Source organism: Amphibalanus amphitrite, unplaced genomic scaffold, assembly GCF_019059575.1.
Source record: "Amphibalanus amphitrite isolate SeventyFive unplaced genomic scaffold, NRLGWU_Aamphi_draft 000098F_arrow, whole genome shotgun sequence".
In the NCBI taxonomy this organism is placed as follows: domain Eukaryota; kingdom Metazoa; phylum Arthropoda; class Thecostraca; order Balanomorpha; family Balanidae; genus Amphibalanus; species Amphibalanus amphitrite.
The window spans coordinates 174,010-201,955 of record NW_024881593.1 but is presented as its reverse complement, the minus strand read 5'-3'; the positions used below and the strand labels follow the sequence as shown (position 1 = coordinate 201,955).

The following is a 27,946-nucleotide window of genomic DNA, read 5'->3' as shown; positions in this document are numbered from 1 at the left end:
TGGAATAGCAGTTCCGTAGCTTGGGACGAGCATAAATCAGGAGCCAGCCCAACGATCACCCTAGGCAAAGATATTCTATTTCTCGTCCCGAAAAAGGTGTATTGCGTTGAGGATGTGTGCCTTGCATATTTCGCATCCAGTATGAAAAGAGCATGGCTCCCGAAAATTCTTCAGAAACTAGTAAAATTATCTACGAGAACTCAAGAGAAATTCTCGTACTGATCAATAAGGACATTCAGCAGCAGCAGATCGCCCAAATGCCGGTGGCCGCGATAATTTCTCTAGTTTCTGAAGAATTTTCGGAACCCATGCTCTTTTCATACTGGATCGCCTGTGCCTTACAGAAACTGAAAAGTTCTTCTTATATCAAAATATAGAAAATAATCTTTTGTTATAAATAGGTTTTATTTTCTTTGCTGATCATTTTGAACATAAAAAATCATAAATCCATTGCAAAAAAAAATAATTTCGTGAAAGTGAACTATTTCCTTTAACGCCAGCCGAGAGCGAGTATTCGGGCGTCAGTGAGCTGTGAGTGGAGGTAATAAACCTGTGTCTCTGCACTTCTAAGTTTGATCTTTCTCTGGAATGTTGGATATTTTTATTACAAGAGCCTCTCAATCACACGTGAATCGAAAAGACTCACGTTAATGCGACATTGCACGAGCAATTCAAAGGGAGACGAAAGCCGATTTAGGCGGTCAAAGTTAAGCACATGCCTTTAGGTATATAGAATATGCTTCGCTTGGTCTGTAGCTGAAGCAGAACGAGCATATTTAACAATGAATGACACGAAAGGAAAGTCAATTTTGGTACTTGCTTGTGTTCTATGTATTTATAATATAAGTGAAGAAACCGGAAATAAGCAAGTCCAAACCTTTCCCATTTACATTTACCATTCGTACTCAAAGGCGTTCTTCTGAAAAATCACAAAATATCTTAGTGTAGTGACACCCATGCATTCTGACATTAAAAAATAAAATAAAAGCATAGTGTGTCGTTTATTCTTTGTGTCCCACGATGCCCTGGGCTTAGAAATTATGCCTGAATGAACACAATGAAAAGAAGTGCGCAATAAAAATAATAAAAGCCGGCTACATCGAAAATAAAGTGCATCAAATCCAGAGAAAAGGCTGAAAACGGGGTTGCGGGGTTCTAGCATAGAAAAAAATCCTGCAGGATCCGTCGAGCTTCGTCCCCCCCCCCCACTCAAAAACCCATGGCGACGCCCCTGTTGTCATGCTACTTTTCCGGCAGTGTTGCGGCGGAACACACAGACATTCCAAATGGTTTCTGGAGCATTGTCCTCGGCGCTGGGTCGGGTCAGCCGCTCCGCCGCAACGACACTGAATAGCGAGCATTACAGGGTTGGGCAGATAAATTGGGACAAATTTCAACTTCCTCTAAAACGACTATTTTTTGAGTGATAAAGATAATTTTTGAACATAAATATAGGCTAATGAATACGTTTCCATGATATGCAGGTTGTGTTGTAATTTTGAGTCTGCTGATCGCAGAACGTGGGCTTAAGCAAGCCACTATCAACTTAGTCCGCGCCCACATACGTGCCAATACTCTAATTATGCTCCATCAAATGGCTGAAAGTAGTGTTTATCGAACAGACTTAAACGTTGGAGGAAGAGATGATATTGACTCATCCTTACATACCTATTGCATTGACACCAGCCGCTCCCCCGGTTTTCCAGGGGGGCTAAAAGGCAAAATTCAGTTAAATCAGAGGATCCTCGCGAAAACAGTGGCGCGAGCTTACAACGAAGGTAGCCGCGCAATGAGAAAGCGATATACCATGCAGCACCTCAAACATGCACTCTTATGCATTGATGCATATCAACCTGTCAACATAGATGTTGAAGCAGCTGTGACGTTAAAAAGATTGTTTCCTCTTAAAGGGCTTGGAGAAGCGAGCAAGCACGTGCAGGTCTTTTTCGACGATGGTATCCCCATAACCGAACACTGAACAACCGCAAACACCATGTAACATCGCAACCAGCCCAGAAGACGTGATCTTAGTTCCAAAAAGCATGCAGCAGACATCGGTGATGGCATTCCACCCGGTGACTTCTGACGGTCACGTGGGGCCCCCTTATTTTACGGAATCGGGAGGGGGTTCGCCATTACAGGGTACCTAACCATTATTCCGGCAGTTCGAATCAACAAGATGAAAGAAGGCAACATCCTGCATGGAGTGATGCTCTTCGAAGAGTCAGCTCCCCGGCATAGAGTAAATTAAATACAAAATCTCCTGAAACGGAGGATCCCGCAAACTGTACCCAAGGGAAAATGCCCCCTTCCTCAGTAAACCTCAGCCCACACAAGTTCTGGTTCCTGGGGCGTTTTTGCGGGTGAGTCTAGCGAACGTCCCCATGTGACTGTGGTGAGCCTCAGCAGTGCCAGTTGGCTACAATTACGAGCCATTTCAGACGGAAGATCTCGCCGCGCGTGCGGCCAGTCCAGGCACCGATAAGGACTGATGCATGTGGACCACGGTGACCACATTTGGTGAAAATGTGTAAAATTGGTGTGACAATATGTGATCCAAATTTGAAATGCCTATGTTTACAAATTTCTAAGCTACGGCGTTCTAAATGCAAATATGTATTTTGTCCCAATTTATCTGCCCAACCCTGTATATGCCGGGAAATACATAGTGTGACCTCAGGCAACTCATGTATGATACAAAAGGTGGAATTTTGAGCACGGTCATGAAGACACATTCCAGCTGTGAAATGAAGTGCACATGTTGCATTTATACCATTGATACCAAATGATGCCGATAGAATGCAGAGTAGCTCGATGTCTATGGCACAGTGATCCTGGGTAGCACGTAACGTGCTTTAACACTAGATAGTTAAAAAGTACGACATGTTGGAGGGACACTCTCTTGTCAGTTTACCTCTGCAATTATGCAAGTTTATGTCAGAGGGTCTGTATTTTGGGCGCATATTATCGCTTATTCGCTGCAACATATCGTGACCCGGTGCACAGTCTGCAAAATCAATGCATCCGGTAGTACTTCAGCTGCCTCATTAAACACTTCAGCAGTTCTTATCACTCCTCACCTTCCACGAACGTGAACTGAACTCATTTACACCGTTGGGAACTAGAATATCGCTCCCTTAGAAACCGGAAGCAGCCACACATGCATTCAGTGTATATGTGTGCCTATGTGCATATGTCCCTATATGTGTACACTGTATATGTGTGCCTAAGTGTATAATGTATATGTGTCATGGTTCGCCTGTAAAAAAAGTTTACTGGGTTAAAGGGACCCTCCCACCTTAACATTAGTTTGAGTTGAGATAGCCAAGTTTGCGGCCAGGCTCAGAAACCACCATTTATCCTGGTCGCAACCCCCGCAGCTTTATGGTGTTCAAGAAATTTCTTCCCTTTACTTGCAGGTGGGACCAGCGTGGTCCCTATCTCTTAACCATTACGGGAATCTGATGACGTCATCAGGCTTTCGAACGTCCGTTAAATGTTTGACTAAAACGTTTTGTAGCACGCGGTGGTATATGCTGCTTTGCGCGCAACAAATGCCGCACTTTCAAATAAAGTCGCTAGGAACAGCGGAGATCCCAAAAAGTAAACAAAAGTAAAAGTCTAATATCTTGAAACCGGTGAATATTTTTGATGAAATTTGGTAGATATTCGTTTTGCTCTTTCTGAACCGAGCGACATCACTTTCATGCCAATTTATTAACTTTTTTGAAGGTGGGAGGGTCCCTTTAAGACCCAGTGAACTTATTTAATTGTAAAATAGCAAAACGTCAATATCAAAGCAAATTTATTTATAAAAAAATGTTCAACAAGACATTAGGACTAGTCCATGTTACCAAATCGTATAGGCATATCGCGAGCAGAACGAGAGCATGCCGTCATTAGCACGGCTTATTCATGGAGTGTGACGCTTCTCCGGTGCCAGCACCTTTTCAGTGTCAACCGCGAATCCAGTGCGTCACACTCTCTCATAGGATGACCTCCGCCGTTCCGACCCCCGGGTATACCATCATACCCCTCTCTTAGATCGACCTTCAGCACACAAATCGGACTGTCAGGGGGCGCAGGGGCGGGGCAGGTCGGGGGAGGGATCTTCGATACACTGGACCGGGCTGGGCTCCGTGCCAGCGGGCCCGGCCCGACCGCGACCCGACACGACTCTGCGCCCCTCGGGTCGCTCGGCAGACAGTATCGGCACAGGAAGGTCGCTCGGGGGCCATCTGGGGCGCTTCGAGCGCTGCGCCATGCTTTAGGGGTATTATTCATGCCTCTGTTATTTTTGCTTTTTGGCGTTCAGAAATAGAGCGACCCACTTCATTATAAAGTTCCATGAATGCTAATCACATTCTTACATCCAAAAGCATACCTGATACGGATGCACGGATAAATGCTTAATTCAATTGCTACTTGACTGAATACTTCATACTTATTCTCCCTCATGACATGTGTTGTCACTGCTTTGTTCCATAGGCACCTGCCATCGGTCATACAGACAGCCAGCATTGTCGGTCCTCTGACCTCATGTGCCACACCTCCCCGGGGCCTGTCCTTCCGGCGAAGGGCCCCTCGGGACCCCTCCCGGACCCCGCGGCCGGGCCGGGGCCGCCGCCGCGCCCCCCAGGGACCGGTGGCTCGATATATGTATGGCAACGTAATGGTGGTTGCCACACGACAACAAAGCCCGCCGCCACTGTCGCTGCCAACACCGACGACACTTGGACACTACCACCGGCGTTAGGGCGCAGCGACGGCGCCGGCACGGCAGGGGAAACTTTGCCGCTGAATGGAGTGGTTAGTAGAGATGAGTCATGTTGGGATTGAATGAATCAGCGACCCTCAGCACTAAGTAAAAAATGAATGACGGAAGGGAAGTGTCAAAACTTCGCGTTGATTTGCTAGCATGCTAAACCAAACATAATCAAGCTGATGCACGGACATTTGTCATGCAATAACTGCATACATTGATACTCTATTCATTGAACGCTTTGTTAGAAAATTAAGTCAACCAGAAATGTTGCAACTGTTGAAGAAACACAGCTTGGCACCGATCCTAATGCAGCTACACGTCTGTCGGTGACGTTTGCTGAGCCCGACGGCAGGAGACGACATCGGTGCGCCCCGACCGAGTCTGTTCGTGCAGCTGCTTCGAAACTGGATCCGATTGGCTCAGCCGGAATGACAAAGCAGCGCTTAGTCAGAGCTCCAAATGCATCGTGCTGACTCCTCCGAAAGGTGCAACGGTCAAGGAAAATGTGCCGGTGGCGATTCTCGATCCAGAATAGTGCCGGCAACATCAGGTCACCGGCAGTTGTCAGTCGAACGGGCTAAAAATAAAATAACAACCAATTTGAAGCGACAATTTTGCATTATGACGGCGCGGATGTCAAAAAGACGTAGAAAATGTGAGCACGTTGTGAGTGGAAAGAAAAACAGCCGACAAAAGCTCTGTGTACGTGCTCCGTAAGTGTTCATTGTGTCACGGTGCTGTCTAATGAGTCCTGTGTATCACTGCCAGTAATGGTGCGCTGTGCTGGACTCGACCGATTGCCCTGATTGCCCTGTGTGTGCGCGCTGTTTTTTGTGCCCATTTGCCGCGGAAGAGCCGGAGATTAGTGTAATAGACGGCGAAACAACAGTGGGAAAATCAATACACTGATCGCGTTTTTAAATCTTCTGAAATTATGTTCCATTGCAGAACCTGAAAAGTGTGCATTAGATTTAGGTTATGTTGTAGAAGGTAATGCTTGGTACGCTTTGCACAAATATACGCCCGGTTATATATGACAAGATATAACCGGTTTTTTCCGCGACACTACGAGCGTCTTCTCTGGGGCGGCCCCGGAGCCGGGCCGGCCTCGGCGAGCAGCGTTCGGCGGCAGGCGGGCGGCCGCCTGCGCCCCCGGGCGGCAAGGCCGCTAAGGCGGCGGCCTCCTCTGATTGGTGGAGCGACTCGTGTCACGTGACGGTGACGGCGCGGGGTTTGAGTGCATTTGCGCGGTCACTCTGTTCTAAGCCGCCCGGTCTGACGCAAGTCAGCAGTGTTCTCGCTCTGAAATGTTTTTGCGTTTACTGCGGTCGTGTTCAGTGGAAACTGGAAGACATCAAGGGGAGTATAAGTTCGGTTTTATATCGTTGTTATATTGATTGACGAGGATGTTTTTCCTTTCGGGTTTTTTATGTTTATTTTTACTGGTTTGTTGTTTGTTAGTTGTTTGTTTTTATTTTCGGCATGAGGTTTGGTTATTTTTGTGCTTATGTTGTGCTATCGAGGTAAGAAAGGGGTCGATGAGCAATGGGTCGGCAAATGCCTGGTATTATAGGTTCTTTGAAGGTTGGATAAAAGAATGAAACATGGACTGCTAATTTGCTTGGTGGTGTTTTTCAGATTTTGGGAGATTGGGTGTAGGTTCTTGCTATGTGTAACATAGCTGAAACTGTTTTTTTTTCTTCTTCTTCCCTGGAACGGAACGCCGGACTTTGCCATCCTACACTCAGTGTGAGTGAAATCAGCTCATGCTTCTCGGTGTAGCAGCTCAGAGTGCACGGCCTGGCCGGCGTGGGGTTTTTGGTGGCCACGTGGTGTTGGCCGATGGTTGGAGTTGGCAGAATTGCCGTTTTGTGGTGCCTGGTGTTGGTTGAACTGTGGTTCCCATACAGGTGAACGGTTACTGGCGTAAGGTGTGCCAGGTGGGTGTACCCCGTGGAGGTACGCCCAGGTGGGCCAGGTGGGCCTGGCCGGCGTAGGGTTTGGTGGCCACGTGGTGTTGGCCGGTGGTTGTGCAGAGAGTTGGTAGAATTGCCGTTTGGTGGTGCCTGGTATTGGTTGAACTGTGGTTCCCATACAGGTGAACGGTTACTGGCGTAAGGTGTGCCAGGTGGGCGTACCCCGTGGAGAATGAGCTGCTGGTGATGTTGGCTCTGTCCGAGCGTGTCCGAGCGGGGTTTTCATTAGTGGGTTAGGGATTGTTGATAAGGGTACCAACTACCAGGTGAGACTTGAGAGGGTAAATGGAGTTCATGCTAATGATACCCAATGCAATGGTATTGGTCTAAAATGGTATTGTTACCTGGTTAGGTTGGAGTGAAAGGTTAAGTGGGTGATATAGGTACGGAGGTGCAGAGGTGATAGTGGAAACCACTTGTGTGGTAAGTCTCGGGAGTCGGGACTAGGATATTTTAGATTAGATGGGAAATTATGTTAGGTAGTTTGGATGCACTGGCGATAATATAGTAAGTTACAGGATAGTACCCAAAGGAAGTTTTCACCCTCATATTTAAAGACTGCATTAGGTATGCCATTTTCTATAACGATGCAGTTTTATGGTAGCCCGTGATTGTTTTGCTCTCACTCTACATTGAGGTGCGAGTTAACTGTTTTCATTTTTTTTTTTATGGTAGTGGCGTTTGTGAATCGTTTTTTTTTTTTTTGCCAGAGTAAGGTGCCTTTTTGTCGTGGTCAATAAATAGAGCATTGCCTAGGCATGCATAAGCGACATCAATCATCATGGTAATGTTGGTATGCAATATGCATATCCTGCCGATGTGTCATCGCGCGCATTGTCAGATAAATGGCTCCAGTATGTATAATCCCTCCCGATACCCTCCTTTGATACGAGCTTTCGGCTAAAAATGGTTATGTGACACAATCCGTTTTTTTCTTCCATGGCTTGGTGGGTGGTTGGCATCCGACTCTGAACGGCGACGGATCGGCACACTCGGCGGGGCCGGCCCGCTGGGCCAGAGTCTTCTTTGGCCGCTGGAGGATTTCTTCACAGCTCCCGCGTCAGCTGAGGGAGTTCCGACCCCTCCCAGCTCATCTAGCTCCAGTGGTGCTGCCCGTGCTGCCTAGCAGGTCTTACGGGACATCGTCAGGTATAGGCCAAGGTGGCCGGGGTTTTGAAAGGTACGTTGTTCCATGTATGCCGGGCCCGGTACATATCTGTTAATGGAGGTTCTAGGGGGACCCGATAGGGTAGATAGTGAACGCTTGGGCATGGGCGATATCGGCATTTTTGTGGGGATATTTGGTTCCACCAATAGGAACATGAGGTAAGTAAAGGTAATAAAATTCTGATAAAATCGTTACGAGGCCTGAAGGTATTAAAAAAAAATGAAATCTAGTCAACTCTAAGTTCAACGTGTTTTCAACCTTGGTTTGCTGCTGCTGCTGAGGCTTGTTAAATCGTCTATAACTATATTCAAAGCAGTCTGTTTCTTTGATTTTTTTTTTCTACTTGTCGCTATAGGATATGGGATGACCTTTCTCCTGCAATCAGCAAATGAACAATACAGGTCAGGTGCTATCAATAATAGGTAAAAAGGATTTAGTCAGTATACGTTGTTAGGACTGGGGTACCCCTCGGTGTCCCTAAATTGTATTTTGGCTGGGGTGTCTGAGGAAAATTCCTGGGGGCCCGGGAACGATTTTCAAGTTGGGGGGGGGGGGAGGCGAGCCTAAAATACCTGACTTGATGCATATGAAACAGTGGCGTAGCTAGGGGTCTAAGGGAACACGCACTCCCCCCCCCCCCCCAATCGGGTTCACAGGGACCCTCGGGTCCGGGGGGCCCTGCGGCACCATTTGATCTGAGGCTTAACGATGGCCATATTTCGACTCGGGAGGGCCCCATTCGGCTCGTTAGAGCACCGCATGGGCCCTAAATTGCCACACTAAGATCTCCTTAAGGCCCCACTCCGGCCTCTGAGTCATGGTCCCACAATTATTTTTCTGAGGGCCCAATAACGGCAACTGTGGGGGCCCTCATCGGCGCTTATGAGGACCCACACCGGTGTCTCTGAGGGTTTCACGCCTCCAACTCTGAGTGCCTACACCAGTGCCTATTAAAGCCCTATATCGGCGGCTCTGAGAGTGAGGACTCGAATCCCTACCAAACACCTGCGCAGTGCGCATCTAGGGACCACCCACTAGTGACTTCTGAGGGCCCCACACCGGTGACGGGGGCCTCTTGCCGGTCACTGAGAACCCCCTGCCGGCTTGTAGAGGGTTCGCGTCAGCAGCTCAGGTCCCACACCAGTCTGTAACTGCTCCACACCAGCGTCTATGAGGGCCCACAGCAACGCCTGTAGGACCCTCACCGGCGCCTCTGAGAGAGTCACACTGGTGCCTCTCAGCGCCCGCACCGGCACCTGCATGACAGTCCCACACCGGTGCCTCTACGGGCCCCTTACCGGCGGCTCTAAGGGCCCTACGCCGGTGATTCTGAGGATGCTACCGATAACCGGAGGCGCCATACAGGCCCAAGGTGTCGCTGAGCTTTAATCCCTACCGGCCTTCCGTGGGCGCCACGTCAGTGCACTCATTGCCCCACACCCCTCCCTCACACCCGGAGCGGGTAAACTGTGTTATACCTATAGCAACGATTTTACCACCGTTGTACGTTATGTATTTCTCAGGGTTGGCTCAAAATGGTCCAGTATATGTATGTAAAAGCTGACCTGCCAAACTACCAATCAATCAGGCCCAAACCAGTGGGATGACAATAGCAGATATCAAATCGATACTGTATCGGCAGAAACCATTCAGATGGCAAGGAAAGGCCGTGTCCTGATAAGATATATAAAGGAAACAAGAAGGAAAGAAGTCCGGAAAAGGGAGGAAAGGTCCTTTCTCTCTGCCTCAATGTTGAGGGGGCGACGCCCCCACGGCTCAAGTTGGGGGGGGGGGGGGGGCAAGCACCCCCGCTGCCCCCCCCTGTTCCCGGGTCTATGAAAATTTCTCACCAAAAAGGAATAGTGTGGGGTGGAAAATTGATGGTCAAATAAGGCATAAAAAGAGTGAAAAAGGATGCGCGGCAAAATTTCATAAAAGGCTGGTATAATGTGGGAAGTAAAATGGCTATCCATCCATGCGAACGCTTTTTCTGGGTAAAAATGGGAGTGGAAAATGGGCTATTAAAAATTGGAGGCGAGTGAACAGTGATTTTCATTTGGGTGACGTTTCCCATGCCTTAATCAACAAATTTTTGGGCACTGGTACCCCTCGCCAGCATCAGGGTTGACGTCACTCACTCAGTACTGACTGAGTGTTGAGCTGTCCAGATGGTCGCAGCTCGGTTGTGGCCGCCTTGGCCGTGTTTTTTTGGCGATCTAGTGCAACCGTCGCAGAGCAAAGGGAGTATGAAATTCAGTTTTTTTTGTGGGTTCTTTCGCTAAGAAGTATTTTTCAATAATTAATGTGTGTTCTGTATGCAATATTGCTTTTGCAAGGACGTTGATTGTTTTTTATACTTTGATGGCTGATAAAGTTCGTATGCAATTTGTTAATAATGGAGGGGTTGGTGGGATGCCTAACTGGTCCGGGTGTATGGTTAGTAAGAGGTGGAAAGTGGGCTAGTTGCGGAGTTATTTGGAGTGGTTTATGGCTGGGTATGGTTTATTTCCAGTTAAAATATTAATTTGTTCTGGGAGGGGTAGGTTAAAAAAAAACTCATCGGTTACAACTCATCATTTACAAACTAGGGGTCTTATTGTTTTCTTCTCTTAGATCGCTGGACTTAGCCGTTCCACACTCTGTATGGGTGAATTCAGCTCATTTTTTCACGGGATAGCGGCTCCAAGTGCAGAACCTGGCCGGGTTACGTGTTGGGTGGCCACTGATGTGGGCCAGTGCGGTTCACCAATGATGTGGTGATGGTGTTGTGAGCGGTGGTTGAATTTGTAGAGTTGTCCGGTTATGCCTGGCTATGGTTGAACCTTGGTTCCCATGCAGGTAAACGGCTACTGGCATAAGGTTTGCCATGGTGAGCGCACCCCGTGAATGGCGGGCTCAGCTATAGTGGCGTGGTGCTGTCGGAGCGATGAGTTTTAATAGTAGTTTATGGCGCTTCACTGGTCAACGTCAATTGCGCTTAGGTTATTTGGGTAAATGGGGGTTAGGTATAAAAAGTGTAGGTATATGAAATAAAAAAAACTAAAAGAATTGTATAGTAAAAATAAAAACAAACAAACAATATAAAAAACAATTTATTGATGGCGCTTCACTGGTCAACACCAAATGTTGCCCAGGATATTTAAGTAACTGGGGGGTTTACGTATTGCTCCGGTAGGTAGGTACTTGATCACTTTAGATGGAATTTGTTATACCTTTTTGCTTTTGCTTAGAACGCTGGACATTGGCATTCTACACTCCGTTTGAGTGGATTCAGCTCATTCTTCCAAGGGGTAGCAGCTCCAAGCGCGCGACCTGGCCGGCTTAGGTGTTGAGTGGCCACTGAGGTGGGCCGGTGTTAACCGGTGGTGTTGGTGTTGAGGGTTGGGAGTTGAGTTTGTAGAGTTGTCGTTGGTTATGCCTGGCTATGGTTGAAACGTGGTTCCCATACAGGACAACTGATACTGGCGTAGGGGTTGGCGTAGTGAGCGTACCCTTTGGGAGGTGAGCTGTTTTTGTGATGTATGGCCTTTTTCCAAGCGTTATATATTTTTTATTAATTTATTCGGAGGCGCGCTGTCAGGGGTCGCGCGCGGTCGCTGCTCGCGTTGTCGGCGTCACCGGGGGTCATTGAGTGGTTGGAATTTTAATTTTACCATACGATGTTACGAGTAATTTCTAACATTTTTATGATAGCAACCTGGTGTGTGTACTCAGGTTATGTACTCTTGTCACTCAGGACCTGCCTATGATTGGTTGGTGGGTGAGTTACTGTACCTTCTATGGGTGACATTGAGGCAGCTCGGCGTTTGGAGGCAGTAAACACCTCCAAAACGTGTCGAGCTGGGAAGCTACGGCAATTTTTACCCATATTGGCCTGTTTACAGCGTAGGGGCTGTCTGTATGCCGGTCTTTTGGTCCCTGATCAATCCGGAGCTTAGCGGGAAGGCAAGCTTGTTGCCCGTGGCGGGGGGATGCGGATACTATCAGATTTCAACAGCGTGTATTTTGGTATTCAGGTCGGGTAATTGCCCTAAACATTTGGAGAATCTTGGGATGCCCAATTCTACAAGTCCCGGGTGAAGCTCGCTAGTCTGCCCGGGGGTATCCCCTTCTACAACGACCCCGAGGCAGCTCGCTAGTTTGCCCGGGGATATCCTCTCCTACAACGGCCTCGGGGCAGCTCGTTAGTCTGCCCGGGGGTGCCCCTTCTACAACGGCCTCGGGGCAGCTCGCTAGTCTGCCCGGGGGTGTCCCCTTCTACAACGACCCCGGGGCAGCTCGCTAGTCTGCCCGGGGGGGGGTGTCCCCTTCTACAACGGCCTCGGGGCAGCTCGCTAGTCTGCCCGGGGGTGTCCCCTTCTACGAACCCGGGACAGCTCGCTAGTCTGCCCGGGGGTGTCCCTTTCACAACGGCCTCGGGGCAGCTCGCTAGTCTGCCCGGGGGTGTCCCCTTCTACAAAGGCATCGGAGCAGCTCGCTAGTCTGCCCGGGGGTGTCTCCTTCTACAACGACCCCGGGGCAGCTCGCTAGTCTGCCCGGGGGTGTCCCCTTCTACGACCCCGGGACAGCTCGCTAGTCTGCCTGGGGGTGTCCTTCACAACGGCCTCGGGGCAGCTCGCTAGTCTACCCGGGGGTGCCCCCTTCTACAACGGCCTCGGGGCGGCTCGCTAGTCTGCCCGCGGGCGTCCCCTCCTGCAACAGCCTCGGGTGTAGCTCGCTAGTCGCAAGTCTGCCCGTGGTAGTCCCCTTCTTCAACGGCCTCTGGGCAGCTCTCTAGTTTGCCGGGGATGTGTTTTTCTACAACGGCCTCGGGGCGGCTTGCTCGTCTGCTCGTTGGTGCAGCTGCCGCCAGGACGCCGGTAGCGCAGGCGTCATTCCGGCGGTTTTGAATGTGGATGCCGGCGGGCGTTGAGAGCTCTCCCCTTTTGCTGGTCGGCTATCTATGACCTGATTACCTATAGTTTCGTGGTCACTGTTTTAACCTTTGCAAAGTTTTAGGTAACATTCATGGTCGTTATCATTGCCACGCATATCACAGGGATTAAGGTACACGTAACGGTAACTGTGGCCTCTGTTGTCAGTTGCCTAACAACCATTGGGTTACCATGCTTTTTTGGGGGGACGGCGCCAAAATAATAACAATAATAACAATAATAATGACAATAATAACAATAATAATGACAATAATAATAACAATAATAACAATAATAACAATAATAATTAACATTAGCAATAATAAAAGAAAGAAGCAGCTCGCTAGTCTGCCCGGGGAAGCCGTTTCTCACGGCCCCTGGTGCTGCTCGGGATGCTCCCTTCTTCCACCTTCTACAACGGCCGCGGGGCGGCTCGCTAGTCTACCCGTAGGTGGCTGCCGCTAGGACGCCCGGTAGCGCGGGTGTCCTTACGGCGGCTTAGAGCGCTGATTCCTGGAGCGGGCCGAGAGCCCTCCCCTTTTTTGCTGGGCGGCTGTCAACGACCTTCGTTGATACTGTTCTATAACCCCTTCCAAGGTTCTGGGAAAATTCATGGTCGCGCTGATAGGCATGTGCATTGTGCATAGGTTCAAGGTCAAGGAAAATACAGCTTCTGTTGTCAGAGGCCTCAGAACTCATGGATGGTTGTTTTTTTTTCGGCGGGTATATCGAGGGCCTTTAGTTGGTGGAGGCTATCATCGCAGTAGTGGCTAATGCTACTGGTTGTTAGTCCTGCTGCAAGGGCTTCGGTATAAATGCCGTAATATTGTTCTTCATTGGTGACCGCTGTATCGCTCACATTCATGTTGGCAGGTTTTAGGGGATCGTGGCGTTTCTGGTAAGCTTCGGGCCAGGTTGAGGAAATAATTACCTACCTTCAACCAAGCACGTATTTGAGGGGTTCCGCCACTGGTCTCGACACTGGCGGCGACTATAGGTCTTTTTGTGTTAATTTGTATCCCCCATTCGGTCTGCTGGTCTCGGGAAGGGGGTGTTTTATTTTGGCGCATTGGTGTCTGGGTGGATGTATTGAATGGGTGGGGACACCATTGCGCCGCGCGGGGGGAGGGGTGGCGGCCCGTTGGCAGGGCAGTCTTGGTTGAGACATGTATACTTGCTAGTATGTTTGTGTCGTGTTCATTTGGGCTGAATATACCAATAGCCCCTTTTTGTACAGCTACAGTGTTTTCCTGGAGGGACTTGGTTGTGAGGTTTGCGCTGAGATTGGTAACGAATAGCATAGCTAATTGTTTCTATGTTTGCTGGCAGCTCGAAGGGGAAGCGGAAAATACGCCCGGTTATATATGACAAGATATAACCGGTTTTTCCGCGACACTACGAGCGTCTTCTCTGGGGCGGCCCCGGAGCCGGGCCGGCCTCGGCGAGCAGCGTTCGGCGGCAGGCGGGCGGCCGCCTGCGCCCCCGGGCGGCAAGGCCGCTAAGGCGGCGGCCTCCTCTGATTGGTGGAGCGACTCGTGTCACGTGACGGTGACGGCGCGGGGTTTGAGTGCATTTGCGCGGTCACTCTGTTCTAAGCCGCCCGGTCTGACGCAAGTCAGCAGTGTTCTCGCTCTGAAATGTTTTTGCGTTTCCCACCCACCCACCACCATTTTTGGGGCTTTTTTTTCACACGCACCACACTCTTAAATAAAGATGGGTTTTTCCACAAAATGTGGTTTTTTCCCCAACTAGGTCCCCCGGTTTTTTTTTCTAGTTAGGACTTTTTCCGGGGGAGGACACACACGACAGGGTTTCTAGTTTGGGTGGGGACACCATTGCGCCGCGCGGGGGGAGGGGTGGCGGCCCGTTGGCAGGGCAGTCTTGGTTGAGACATGTATACTTGCTAGTATGTTTGTGTCGTGTTCATTTGGGCTGAATATACCAATAGCCCCTTTTTGTACAGTAGGTCTACTAAAAAAGTCCCCCGCTCCAGAGGCGGCCGGCCGGCCGAACCCCCGGATTCCAGCCCCGACTCTACTGCGCAGGTTACGCGACACGGGTCAGGTCGCGGCGCCCGGCGAGTGGGTCAGTTGGCGGCGGCCGGCCGTGGAGTGAGGACGCCGTGTGTGGGGCGCAGAGATGCCGCAGTGCAGAGGAGGGGAAGATAGTGACTCTGCACGATGCCGGAAATGATGCCTTTGTGATCTAAATTAAACACATGTAGACGCAGTGCATATCCTCCCTTGCCCCATTCCTATTTTATCATAATCCTTCAATAATCAATCCGTAATGACCATTTAATGCAAGCAAGCAAACAAAACAACCCGTTTAGCGGCGACATCATCTCGGATAAAAAGCGACAGTGATGATTGGAATAGACTAAGCGCGAGGGCAAATCGAGGGGTATATATGTATCACATACCGAGCATTTTATTCCCATCTAGCAAATCAATATTGGAGATCTTGTCCAACAAGTCAGCGGCCGTTCTAGACACAGATGAATACTTTGTTTGCGGTCGCATCATTATCTGCAATAATTCAAAGCGAGGTTTAACCCTCGCCGGCCGAGAAGAAGGGGTGGATACCGCCACCATGTTTTTTGCGGTAGCTCAAAGCACACTGATGGTAGAAGGCTGACATTTCATATGCCTTACATTTGATTCAAGCCGGATCATTTGACATCAACCACGTTTTCAGGTAACGTCACTTAGCTATGACGTCTTAACCCTCGCCGGCCGAGGGGGGGGGGCGGGTGCCGCCCCCCCCATAGGGTTTTTTCGCGATAGCTCCGAACACGCTGGCGATAGAGAGCTAAAACTTGGCATACCTGACCTTTGATCCAAGCCGCATCTTTTGACACCAACCGCATTTTTGGGTCAGGTCAGGTCACTGACCTATGACGTCATAAGTGAACCTCTGCACGGTCTTCAGATGTCGCAACTTCGCAACGCCCTCACTGCCAGAGGAGATGTCACAGGGAAATGAAACTTGCAGGATCTAGTATCCATTATGAGTCCCACAACTTGTATATCTCGGATTTTTCCTAAAGGTCATATGAGGTCAGGTCATTTTCGTGACCTCACCATTATAAGTCAATGGGGAAAAATGAAAACTGCTATTCTGGCGCCGGGAACGATCTCCAACTATCTCAAGCACACAGAATCGTGATTTGATGCACTCCTTGCAAGGTTAGATGCGTCACTTTTGTAATGTTGACCTTGCGTGACGTCATTTATGACGTCATCAATGTCATATTAGTTTTTCGTCAATAACTCTTGAACAAATTGAGCTAGCGAGTCGGGAAAGCCACCAATGGACTCAGGAAGACCTGCCGAATCGAATGATATGCGACATGACCTCTTTCGACCAACTTCGTGACCTGGGGGTGCTGACCTGACCTTGACCTGAGGTCAACACCCCAAGTTGACCTGACCCGGACAAAAAGTATATCATTCGACGCGCCTGAGCGAGACGAACACGATGCTGCCAAAATCGGCGCTCTGCGGCCGTTTTTTGCGAAGTTATTCACCAAAAACTGAACCATACCCTGGGGCACTTGACCTGACCTCAGAGGTCACCGGTTGACCTAGGACCTTAAAATCGGGTACCAATCTCTGCGTCTCGTAACGGCGCACACGCTCGTTTTTTCCGCGACGCGCTAGCTCCACCAGGGGCGAAACGGCGAGGGGGGGGGGTCGTACCCGCCCCCCCCCCCTCGGCCGGCGCGTATGTAGAAAACCAATAGGTCCGGCGAGGGTTAACCCGCGCCGGGCCGGGGGGGGGGGTGTTTGAACCCCCCCCTGCGGTTTCCGCGCCGCCGTTTTTGGCACATCTGTTCGTGCATCTTTTCCACACATGTGCAAATATAAGACCCAGGTCGCCTTAGGTCAGGTCACCAGGTCACGCCAAGTGACCTCACCTAAGAAAAAAATAAGAATGCTCGTCGTAGCTTCACCGACTGAACGATTGCCTTGAAACTCTCAGCGATTGATGAGAGCAACATTATTTATAAAATGTATGTCTCGGAATTTTGATATCGGTGACCTAGGGTCAGGTCAATTTTGACCTTTCAAGGTCAAATTATAGTTCATTCGACGCGTCTCGACGAGAGGAACACAATGCTGGCAAAAGTAGTGTGATGGCTCTTTTGAGTCAAAAGTTATTGCCGAAAAAAACACCTCGTAAAACGGCTATTTTTGGAGTTTTTGCCCTCTGAAGGCTAAACCGTTGACCTGAGGTCAAATCTGAGACATTATTCAGAAAGGTCTGTAAAAGGGCTATCGAATGCGTTTTTCCGCGGCGCTGTAGCTCTATTGGTTTCCGAGATAGCTGTCGGCAGTTTCCAAAATGTTTAAATAGTCAACATTTTACCTTTGGTGTCCTCTGGTGACCTGACTTTTGACCTGACCCAAAAAACGACTGAAGTGTTTTCGTCCTTATTTTGGACGTTCTTTCGATTGCGCTTACCACGTGTCGCTATATGTGGCCCAGGAGCCGAGTTAGAAGGGGGGAGGGTGTTCAGACATCCCCCGGCCCGGCGCGGAATCTCAGAGCACCAAACCTCTGCACGGTTGTCGGTTATAAAATGGTGCAAATCCGCAATGCACTTAGTGTCATATGAGCATAATGGGGAAATGTGGAAACTGTTAATTTGGCGTCGGAAATTATTTGAAACTATACCTCAAGCACATGAAACCGTGACTTCATTCATTCTTGGCAAGGTCTAATGCTTCACTTTTGCATTGTTCACCTTGCGTGACGTCATTTATGACGTCACTAGGGTCATAGGAGTGCTTCGTCAATAACTCCCAATCAAAATGAGCTAGCCAGTCGGGACAGCCATCAATGGACTTTGCAAGACTTGCCAAATCAAATGTTATGCAACGTGTCCTCTTTTCAACAGCTTCGTGACCTGTGTTGCCCTAACATGACGTTGACCTGAGGTAAACATCCTAAATTGTTTCACCTAAACAAAAAAAGCATATAAATCGACGCGTCTGAGAACAGAAAACACGATTGTATCGAAATGACGATAATGGGACCATTTTTGCGAAGTTATTTACCAAAAACCGATCTAATGCCTTGGGGCCCTTGACCTGCCCTAAGAGGTCACTGATATTTTAAAATGTGGTACCAGTCGCTGCGTCACGTAACGACGCAAGCGCTCGTTTTTTTTTCGCGAGGATCCAGCAGCTAGCTCAATTATAGGAGCTAAACATGGGGTTGGGGAATCGCTACCTTCTCATTCACTATTAAGCCGGGATAGTGCTTGCAATTATTGTTAAAATCTAGCATTTTAAGATTTCAAATGACCCATTTTTCCCGCCCAAGTCTTTCAATTCAAGGTCATAACACCAGGTCACGTCAAGCGACCTTACCGCAAGGAAAGTTCCTGCTGCTCATTATATCTAAATACACCGACTAACCGATCGCTTTAGAACTTTCAGCGATTTCAATGGGCAACAGTATATGTATTTGAAACGTTAACCTTGCAAGTTTGACATTGTTGACAGAAAGGCCAGGTCAATTTTGAGATCGCTCAAGTCAATGGGAGAAAATTGAACTGCGCTTTTTTGGACGGAACGCATAATAAACACTCTGAAAAACATGTGGTGCTTGATGAGATACAATACTGAATGAGAGAATTGTTTGTTTTGTTGGGAGCCATCTTTTTCGGTCTGAAAAGGCCCTTGCAGAGCTATGACATTGTTCTGGTGTAGTAATTGGGTTGTGCGAGCCAGCGCCAGTGATCTGCGAAAGCGAGACTGTTCCCGTGGGACGATTGCCCTGTCGGGACGGTCCAGCCGTCTCCCAAATGGTCACCCGAAGAGGATTATGTGTCCTGGACTGGAATGGATCCGACATCAACTACAGGTTGGCTGGTGAGGTGACCTCCAGTCCAGAGAGGGAAGCATGAAGACTAGGGGCGATGCGGATTGGTTTTTTCCTGAGGATAGCGAGGACGGAAGAGTCCCTTCCTTATGTATCTCAGGCTGTTAAATCTCCTAAGCGTTTTTTTTTCTCGACATTGTCAAGGTGTCATTAAAGGGACCCTCCCACCTTAACCCGCGCCCCACTGGGGGGGGGGGCTATTTATAGCCCCCCTCCCGTTTTTCTGCAATAACTTCCAAACCGCTTGACATATCGACGCCACACTTTCAGTACCTTCGGCTGCATCAATTTGACACCTTGTGTCAAAATTTGAACTTCGTACCTACCATAGGTCGGCCGGAAATGACGTCAGAGTGACGTCATGTTCGGCCGATTTCGACGCAAAACATTGAACCACGGCAATCGCTCCCAAGAGCTCAGTTTTTAAGCGAGATCCAATTTCTTTGCATGAGAGGACTCAGAATAGACTGCGCTATCAAACTGCTATCTCGGATTTTCAAAATTTTGAAAATTTCGAAAATTTAACATCATAAAATTCAAAATTTATATTTTTACATTTTTTTCAAAAAGTTTTTGACTTTTCGAAAAAAAAAACGGAATATATGTGATAGAACGCATTATTATGACTAACTCTAGCAAGTTTTAGCTAAATATCTTCAAAAATGGCCAAGTTATACGAATTATTGCAAAAAATTAACAATTATTAATTTTTAAAATCCATTTTTCAGTACGAATTTGACATCGTACGCCAATATAAATAGCACCATCGTGTTCCTGAGCTCAAACTGCATCGAATAGACATCTTTTTTGTTGAAAAAAAATTAACTTCAAAACTTGACCTTTTTTGACCTAAAAGTGACCTGACCTAGGCTAAATTTGACTCAAAATGACCTCGAATGACACAGACGACATCAAATTCGAAATGTTTGGCCTAAATGGACCATAAAACATGTGTCACGTGACCGACGGATGATATAATATTTTCGTGACCTGTGATGACCTGACCTTGACTTGAAAATCAAAGTACAAGTTTGGTACCCTCAGAGTATCTAGAGCATCTGTTCACGAGTGTGTGAACCAAAAATGAGCCTGATCTGACTTGTAAGACGGCGGCCAGAGCCCAAAACATGACGAAGCCAAAATGCTAATAATTTTTACTTTGACCTGACCTGTGACGTCATCGGTGACCTCGAGGTCAATGAAATTAGGTTTCGCTCGACAGTTTTTCCGGGGCTATCAGACGCCGTTTGAATTTTGACGATCGGCCCAGTAGTTTCGGAGTTAGGAGGGGGGGCTATGAATAGCCCCCCCCCCCCAGTAGGGCGTGTTATACGCAGACCCCAGTGGGGCGCGGGTTAACATTAGTTTTGAGTTGAGATAGCCAAGTTTGCGGCCAGGCTCAGAAACCACCATTTATGCTGGTCGCAACCCCCGCAGCTTTATGGTGTTCAAGAAATTTCTTCCCTTTACTTGCAGGGTGGGACCAGCGTGGTCCCTATCTCTTAACCATTACGGGAATCTGATGACGTCATCAGGCTTTCGAACGTCCGTTAAATGTTTGACTAAAACGTTTTGTAGCACGCGGTGGTATATGCTGCTTTGCGCGCAACAAATGCCGCACTTTCAAGTAAAGTCGCTAGGAACAGCGGAGATCCCAAAAAGTAAACAAAAATAAAAGTCTAATAGCTCGAAAACCGGTGAATATTTTTCGATGAAATTTGGTAGATATTCGTTTTTGCTCTTTCTGAACCGAGCGACATCACTTTCATGCCAATTCATTAACTTTTTTGAAGGTGGGAGGGTCCCTTTAATAGAACATGAAATCCGGGAGGATAAATTAGATATAGAAATTGTGGCCAACAGAACATTATCAGTTGCGTTCAACACATTCGTAAGCCTGATCACACACCCAGCTTACATATGAGCCATGTAATAATTATTTTTTGATAGACATGCTAAGTTATGAAATCATCTGAAGTGTTTGTAAAGTTCCACGATACGGATCTAATATCCTGGTATGCATCATGACCATTTCTGGCCAGGTCATGTCTTTGAACATAGGCCAAATTTTTCAAATGACCTTTAAAGATAAACTTTTGATTCATTCGAAGCGTTTTGATAAGAGGAACACGAGGCTGGTAAAATTAATTTCATGCAAGCTTTAAGCTAAAAACTTTTAAGTGTTTGTGAAAAAGCAATTGGTTTTCTTGTCATACCAATGGTGGCAGTTGCTGTTACGAGTATTTACGTGCTAAGCCGTTGACCTTAATTAAATCTGACAATATTATTCCGACATAGCAGTTAACGAGCTGATTGTTGTGTTAGGTTAGGCTCTTTCAGTCGATTTCAGAGTGGGAAGGATTACAGGAATTAAGGGGAGACAGGGGGCCTGGGCGGGAGTCCTGGACCTCATGCTCCGCTGGGGCCGAGCCCATCACGTGGGTTGGATTGCCCTGACGCATGGATAGCCCTGGGCGGTGTTTCACGGCCCCGCGCTGCAGCACGCTGCGCTGCGCTGCTGCATTGTTGCGGCGGTTGATATGAATTCGGCCAAACGCTAGCGTTGCGAGCTTCCGAGTCTGTTGATGTTTCCATGGAAATTGGAAAACCAATGCACCGGTGCGCGCAACGCACCCTGTCCAAGCAAAATTTTACTATCGATGACCTCTGGTGACATGACCTCTGGCTCTGACCCGATCTAAAATTGGCTGAAGTATTTTTTTTTCTTTGCTACTTTTGACGCTACTTCGAATACCACTGAAATGCCCAAAGCTGAGTGTGAGTTATATGAATGATGCTCAATCCCCATTTCCCCTTCAACAGGGCGTGAGAGTCTAGGCATTCCTGTGGGGCACGGGCTAACAATGACTATCTCATAATCATTGTGGCCATGATCATCTACTGCCATTCTTTAACACCGGTTTCGCTGCGCTGAGCGGTAGCCGTCCCGTTTGTTGGATTCTTCAGCTGGCTGGCGGAAAGCGTTACCGGCCGCCCGTCCATCGCCCGCGGGCCGGACCGAGCGGCCCCGCTGACCCCACCTGACCTGAGCCCGGCGCGATATGGGACAGGCAGACGGGGGTTCCGCTCAGCGAAGGCAGCGCCCACTGGTGCTGGGGACTTTTTTAATAGACCTACTGTACAGCTACAGTGTTTTCCTGGAGGGACTTGGTTGTGAGGTTTGCGCTGAGATTGGTAACGAATAGCATAGCTAATTGTTTCTATGTTTGCTGGCAGCTCGAAGGGGAAGCGGAAAATGTACTTTAACTTACGAATCCTATCCCGAGTCAAAATGAAAAACAAAAACAAACATGCCTGCAGACTGATCCAGATAGCTGGTCTCGAGGCCAGTGCGGCTGGGCTGCTCAGCACTCAGCACTCGGCGCGGCAAATTACTCGACGCTCGCATCGCTTCGTTTTTAAATTCATTATTTATTTCAAAGTCATGATTGCGATAAAATTCGTCCCCATGGCTTGCTTGACTTTGTTTTATACGGAAAGTGTGCAGATTACGTGTGGGCTTTCGATGTTGCGGGAAGGAGAAACAGCAATGCAATTTGCTCGTAAGCGGGCTAACCGGATTAGCGATTTGAGGGTCTGATAAGTTGATCTTGTGTTCACTGTACACCATCCCCGGACGCGCATTTACATTCCAATGAGCGTCCATTCTGCCCTCCCGCGGGGCACATTGTACCGGAGGCTGAAGATAACACGGAAGCTCGACCTGATGCCGCTGCTCCGGCGTCAGAGCCAGGAGTAAAACAACAGAGATGGGAGGAAACTAGAAACGATAGACTGGACAACTTACCTACCTACGGACTAAAGGATACAGAGGAGGAATTCCCTTCCCTTGGCCAATAATTGTTCTTAAAGATATCTACAGTTATTAGCAGCTGCAAGTTTGAAGTGACTCTGGCGCAAAATGATTGGATTAGCAAAAAAATCACTTTTGGAGTCGTTTTTTTTCCAACTGGCTGTACAGGGACTATGAACAAGAAGACTTGATGAACCAGAAGAACTTCTGAACAGTGAAAAGTAATGTTTTCAGCTCAAGCTGCAAATATACTCACATTATAGCTATCACTTTTATCTTCCACATCGACAGGTAAATGGGCTTTGGAAAGTTGGATTCACTAACGAGCTCAAATTAAACCGAAGTATATCAACTATTAACGTTCATACGAATCGACAAGATCATTACTATAAAACTCCAACCGTTTGGACGTTCAACACTACTTGAGCTCAATGAACCTGGGCTTGAAATATGATATTTTACTACCTCTCCTTCATCAAACGCAGTTTCTTTCAATCAATATATAGCTAGCAACTTTCAATACTATCTGATTCAATGCAATCTTAATGACATTTGATAAGCGGCAAGTTCTACCATGTGCGCTTTTTCAGATTCATTCACTGACTAATTGGCCTGGCATCGACCCCAGCAATAGGTAGGTACTACCGCCGCAGCCGCTGCCGCTTCCCTGTACCGACGTGATCGGCGGTCACGTCGGTCATTCGGCCGCTCCGTTTGTATATGCGGCGCCGGAATCGATCTCGAGGACACCCCCCCCCCACACACACACACACACAGCCGCGGTGCCTCGGTCCGATCGGAGGACACGAGTCACGCCGCCGCCACCGGCGCACCCTCGGGTCAGCCCGCCGCGTCCGTCCGCCGGTCGGGACACACTCGACGTCCTCGCCCAACGGTAATTGATTCCGCCTCACCCGAGTTTAAAAGCGGCGAAAAGTTGGCCGGCCCGCCGCACGGGCGCAGGCGATGTGAATCGACGATCATCTAGCGCTAGTGGTGGTCATCACATTGATTTTCCGCCCCAGCAGCGATGCTGTACGGATAAATCGAAGCGTTTTCAAAATAATCCATCAAACAGATCTAAAAATAAGTGACATTCTTTCCTTCATTCGATTGGTCTGTTATGTGTGTAACGACATGGATTTCAATTATTCAAACAATGCCTTTCGATTGACAACACACAAAGGAGGCTGGCCCTCCCAGGCTGGTCCACTGCCCGGTCGCAAAGTGCACGACCGTCTTACTCCCTACTTCCACACTAAACAAGTTTGCGGCTTCAAACCTTGTTTCCTGTCTCTGAAACACGTGTACCTACACGGGGCCTGTCCGTCGTCACCTGTATACCGGGCAAACCGAGTACAAATCAATCCGCAGCGTACGTTGCCAGTTCCCAGCACAGGGAAAGGTTACCACGGCCAGTGTCGGTAATGGCAGCGTACAATCACTCGGCAGAGAGACAGACGACCCGGCAGTCTACCTCGGCTCCCTCTCCGGTTGAATTGGAGCCACCCACTCACTCCCGACCAACGCTATAGCGGCTGGATGCATCTCTCCAATCTGTGAGAGGCGAAAACAACGATAACGGGAGGAGCTCAGAGCCCGTGCCGAGGCGCACACGTGCTCAAGCGGAGCCGGTTCAGGCGGTAAATGGACGCGATAAATTGGCAGGTACCGAGCGGCAGAGAGCCGGTGCTGGCTGTGGTAGAAAGAGACCAAGGATATGTGTTTAGCTGCCCGGGCCAGCTCTGGAGTGGAGTTGGATAGTTTTCCGGCTACGTGCTAGGGGTTTCTTTGGATGTGTTTGTGAGAAGACGTGTGTTAGTAAAAAGTGATGAAAAGACCTGATAGATATGTAGTTGTGATGTAAGAGTAGGTGTGATATATACCTACTATACACATATCAAAGCCATCAGTGCTCGGTGTCCATTTCTAACGTTGAGTATAGAATAGATATCAACCGACTATTTATTTCACTCAAGCTCATTGTAAATATGTAAATGAAAATTTCATCTCATCATTCACATCCGAAACTGGCAGCGGGGACTATTGTATCAAGCCGAAGAAATCCACTAATGAGGAGTGCGTCGATAATTATTTATGGTGCACGTTATCTGCCGAAAGCCTCCTGCTCTCACCACGGCTACGCAATCACCATTGGCTCATAAAACGCATGATCTCTGCCGCCGGCGCGGCGCTCCCAGAGACGATGGCCCATCAGTCGATACCTGAACATCGCCCTCACTAATGCCAGATCACGATCAGCAGAGCCCTACAGCAGAGATCGTATATACCTAAGCCTCAGATACGACGTCCAGCGCGTGCGCTCAAGTCCAACGTCGATGGCGCGGACAGGCGTAACTGCCTCTTGCCAGTACAGTTCGGTCAACCAAGCCGTACACTGTACGAATCCCGGCCGCCGGCAGAGTCCTGCACGAATTAGCCGTCAACAGATGAACCTCCCGTCCCATTATCCGCGGCTTTGTCCGACCTCGGACAGTGCATAACACACTGCGCCGACCAATGTCGGATTGTCTGACGGATACAATAGTGCCTTTGTGACCGGCAGCGCGCCCGCAAAAGGCCCGGCTTCACTGCTGCCGCCATTGTGCCTGATCCGGCCTGGGGAAACACTCGGGATCGCGGCAGGGGCTCGGCTCGGCTCGGCCCGGTAGTATGCAGAGCGACCGACGTTATCGGCGGTTTTTACCCGTCCTCAGCGGACGGCCGACGGCGGGATGAAAGGCCCGGACCGGTGACGACGGGATGAGCCGAGAGAGGGGTAAGAGCCTCGAGGAAGATGAAGAACCAGAAAATACCGACAGAGACGACGAATAGCTTTAACGACGAGCGTCTTAGAGTCCAGAGTCTCAGCTTAGGAGTGATCGAGTGCGCTGTTCTGCCCTCGGGCGCACGCTCGCCTCCACTCCCCCTACCCTCCCCTCTCCTCCCCAGTCTCCTTCCCGCAGTGCTAAGACAGACCGGGCGTCTGAGGCTGTCCAGAAGCCCCATCGCAGCGGAAAGTCGCACGCCAGGCGGGGAAAGAGATCGCGCGGCGGGAAACGAACCATGCAGGGTATGTCGATCGGGAAAGTGCCGTGCCGGCGCGGGTACTACGTAGTGGTCGCCTTGTCCGCGGTCGGAGAGGAAAGGGGACACCTCCTGGCGCGGCGGACAGCGGAGGGGGCGGAGTGACGAGCTTGGCACGGCTGCGGCGGTCCCACGGTGCCCCCTCGGCAGATCCGCCCCTCTGTGGCCAGAGGCGGCCACTGCATGGTGGAACGGAGAACCCGGCAAGTGGGTGACACTGACGACAGGCCATAGTCTCAAGGAGAATAGATGTTTTAGTTAGCCTTGACATGACAAAGGGATCGAGACTTAGGACAGCCCGGGAATATTGTTTATATGTACACGTATGCTGTACCGGGTACACCAGACACCTTTTCGTTTAGGAATTGAAATAGATTTCAGGGAGGCGTTGGCTGATGAAATTCGATTAGGAATTGCGCAAAGTGTTTGCTGCTACTCGTACCTATGAAATAAATTGATCCTGATCATGTCATACAAATATTTGATTCTTCAAAAAAAAATATCAAATATTACGTTCTTAAGTAGAAGCCATCGATCACTCAAACGCATCGAGAAATATATCAACAGCCTTCTTCCAGCTGCACAAATTAACAGCGCATTAGATTCATTACGGATGATTACACGCCAACTGCATGTGAAACCAACCAACTGCGATGTGAAAGAAAACTAAACAAAGTAATCGTTAACATTTGATAAAACTGATGAAAGCACTCAATCTTCAACGACTGGTTGAAATAATTAGAACACATGAACACAGAACCTTGCAAAAGTTGCAAGTGCACACGTCATGTAAATTCTATTATTGGCAGGCCCTTCAAAATATATGTAGCCATTGGAGAAGCTTGTTAATACGTATGGCGTAGTTTTTCACATTGGGGACATATTACTTTAACGTGAATTATATATATAAAGAACAGAACAGCTACATTCATGTATTTCCTTGTTATCGCAACTGTGGATGTGTGAGTGCTGCCTTATTTCATCAATGACTACCAGTAAAACGACTTTTGGGCCCACGAACGAGCAAGCGCGTGATTGACCCCTGTACGTGCAGAAATGTGAAGTGAGCGACTTGTACGGGGCACTCTACAAACAGGTATCTATTAGTGTACCAAATTTGGGTGCAATCGGTTCAGCCGATCTTGAGATCCAACCGTAAGTGGCACCCTGCACGTGTGCACGTGCAAATTGGGTCCAACCTGACTTTTGTCCAGGACCCTCACCCTAGTAACCTCACGGTCACCTAGTAATAGCACGGTCTCTAACCATGCTATAATCATCCGCTGTTTCAGACAAATGTACGAGAACCTGTTCTGTTGGTAAAATATATAACATAAAATTGAAACTCGCTGCTGCAACACGGCACGAAATTAACACAAATACTCCAAGAACAGATAAGGCTTGTTTTATGAGAAATCCACTTAAAAGAGAATCGAGCTATAGTAGCCAGCCGGCCTAAAATCACGTGCACATGGCAATTACATTAATGTTCACAAAAGGTGAGCACTTTACAAAGAAATATTGCAGCCACCATCGAGCCCATCCAGACCACTGACCTGAGCTGGCACACTCTCCGGGGACGCTGTCTCCTTCTCCACCACCGGCTCCAGCACCCCGTCCTCCCCCGAGGGACCCCAGCGCGGCACTGCCGCCGCCGCCACCGCCACCCGCCGTCGACGCCGCCGCCGACGCACCCGCAGAGATGCGCCCGCCGCCCGCGGTCCGCCGGCCGACCCGCCGGCCAGCCCGGTGACGTCATGAGGAGGCGCCCCGCTGCCGAAAACTCGGCCCGCAGATTTGGGCTAGTGGGCGGCATCGATCCCCGGACACCCCTCGGCCGGCGGCACTGCAGCGCAGCGTCAAGGCCGCGCCGGTCCGCCCGCCTCTGTTTATGGCCCGGGCCAGGGCCGCCGCCGGGCGGGGAGGGACGGGGGGGCGTGGCTGGGCCGGCTGCCGAATCGGCGAGAGGGTCTCGGTCGGAAACTGATGGGAGTCCTCAGACATGAGCTGATGAGGAAGTCTGCAGGGGTAAACAATCATATATGTAGAAATTTCTAAGCTTTCTCAAAAGAAATATTTAGATATGAAGGAAAATGCAGAACTCTGGACAAAGCAACTGAAAGAAAATCATGCTTCTGCGAACAAAGGAGACAATTACTCGGATGATAGGGCCAGGTTAGTACAGCCTGAAACTGAGCAATGAGTATCAACGAATGGGTCTTACTAGAGAGAGAGGGATAAAATACCTACATTAGGAAAATGGAAATGGAATAAGCCGCTAGCAACCGATACCGACTGATTGCGTGAGAGATCGACAGACATGACACACTG

At 49.0% G+C, this 27,946-nt stretch overlaps 1 protein-coding gene and 1 long non-coding RNA gene across 3 annotated transcripts in view; one reads left to right on the top strand and one right to left on the bottom strand.

Annotated features, from left to right (window-relative positions):
• Positions 1-27,265, bottom strand: part of LOC122380440 — a 98,490-nt gene extending 71,225 nt beyond the window's left edge. The window contains exon 1 of one of the 2 annotated variants that reach the window (XM_043363599.1): positions 27,172-27,265. The gene's annotated coding sequence lies outside the window, so the exon portion shown is untranslated. The remainder of the gene's footprint in view (positions 1-27,171) is intronic. The other variant, XM_043363598.1, reaches the window with a different exon arrangement.
• LOC122380441 lies at positions 6,132-8,012 on the top strand. The gene is made up of 2 exons (XR_006256332.1): positions 6,132-6,579; positions 6,763-8,012. It is a non-coding gene; the product is annotated as an uncharacterized LOC122380441 (long non-coding RNA).
• Positions 27,266-27,946: the final 681 nt, after the last annotated feature.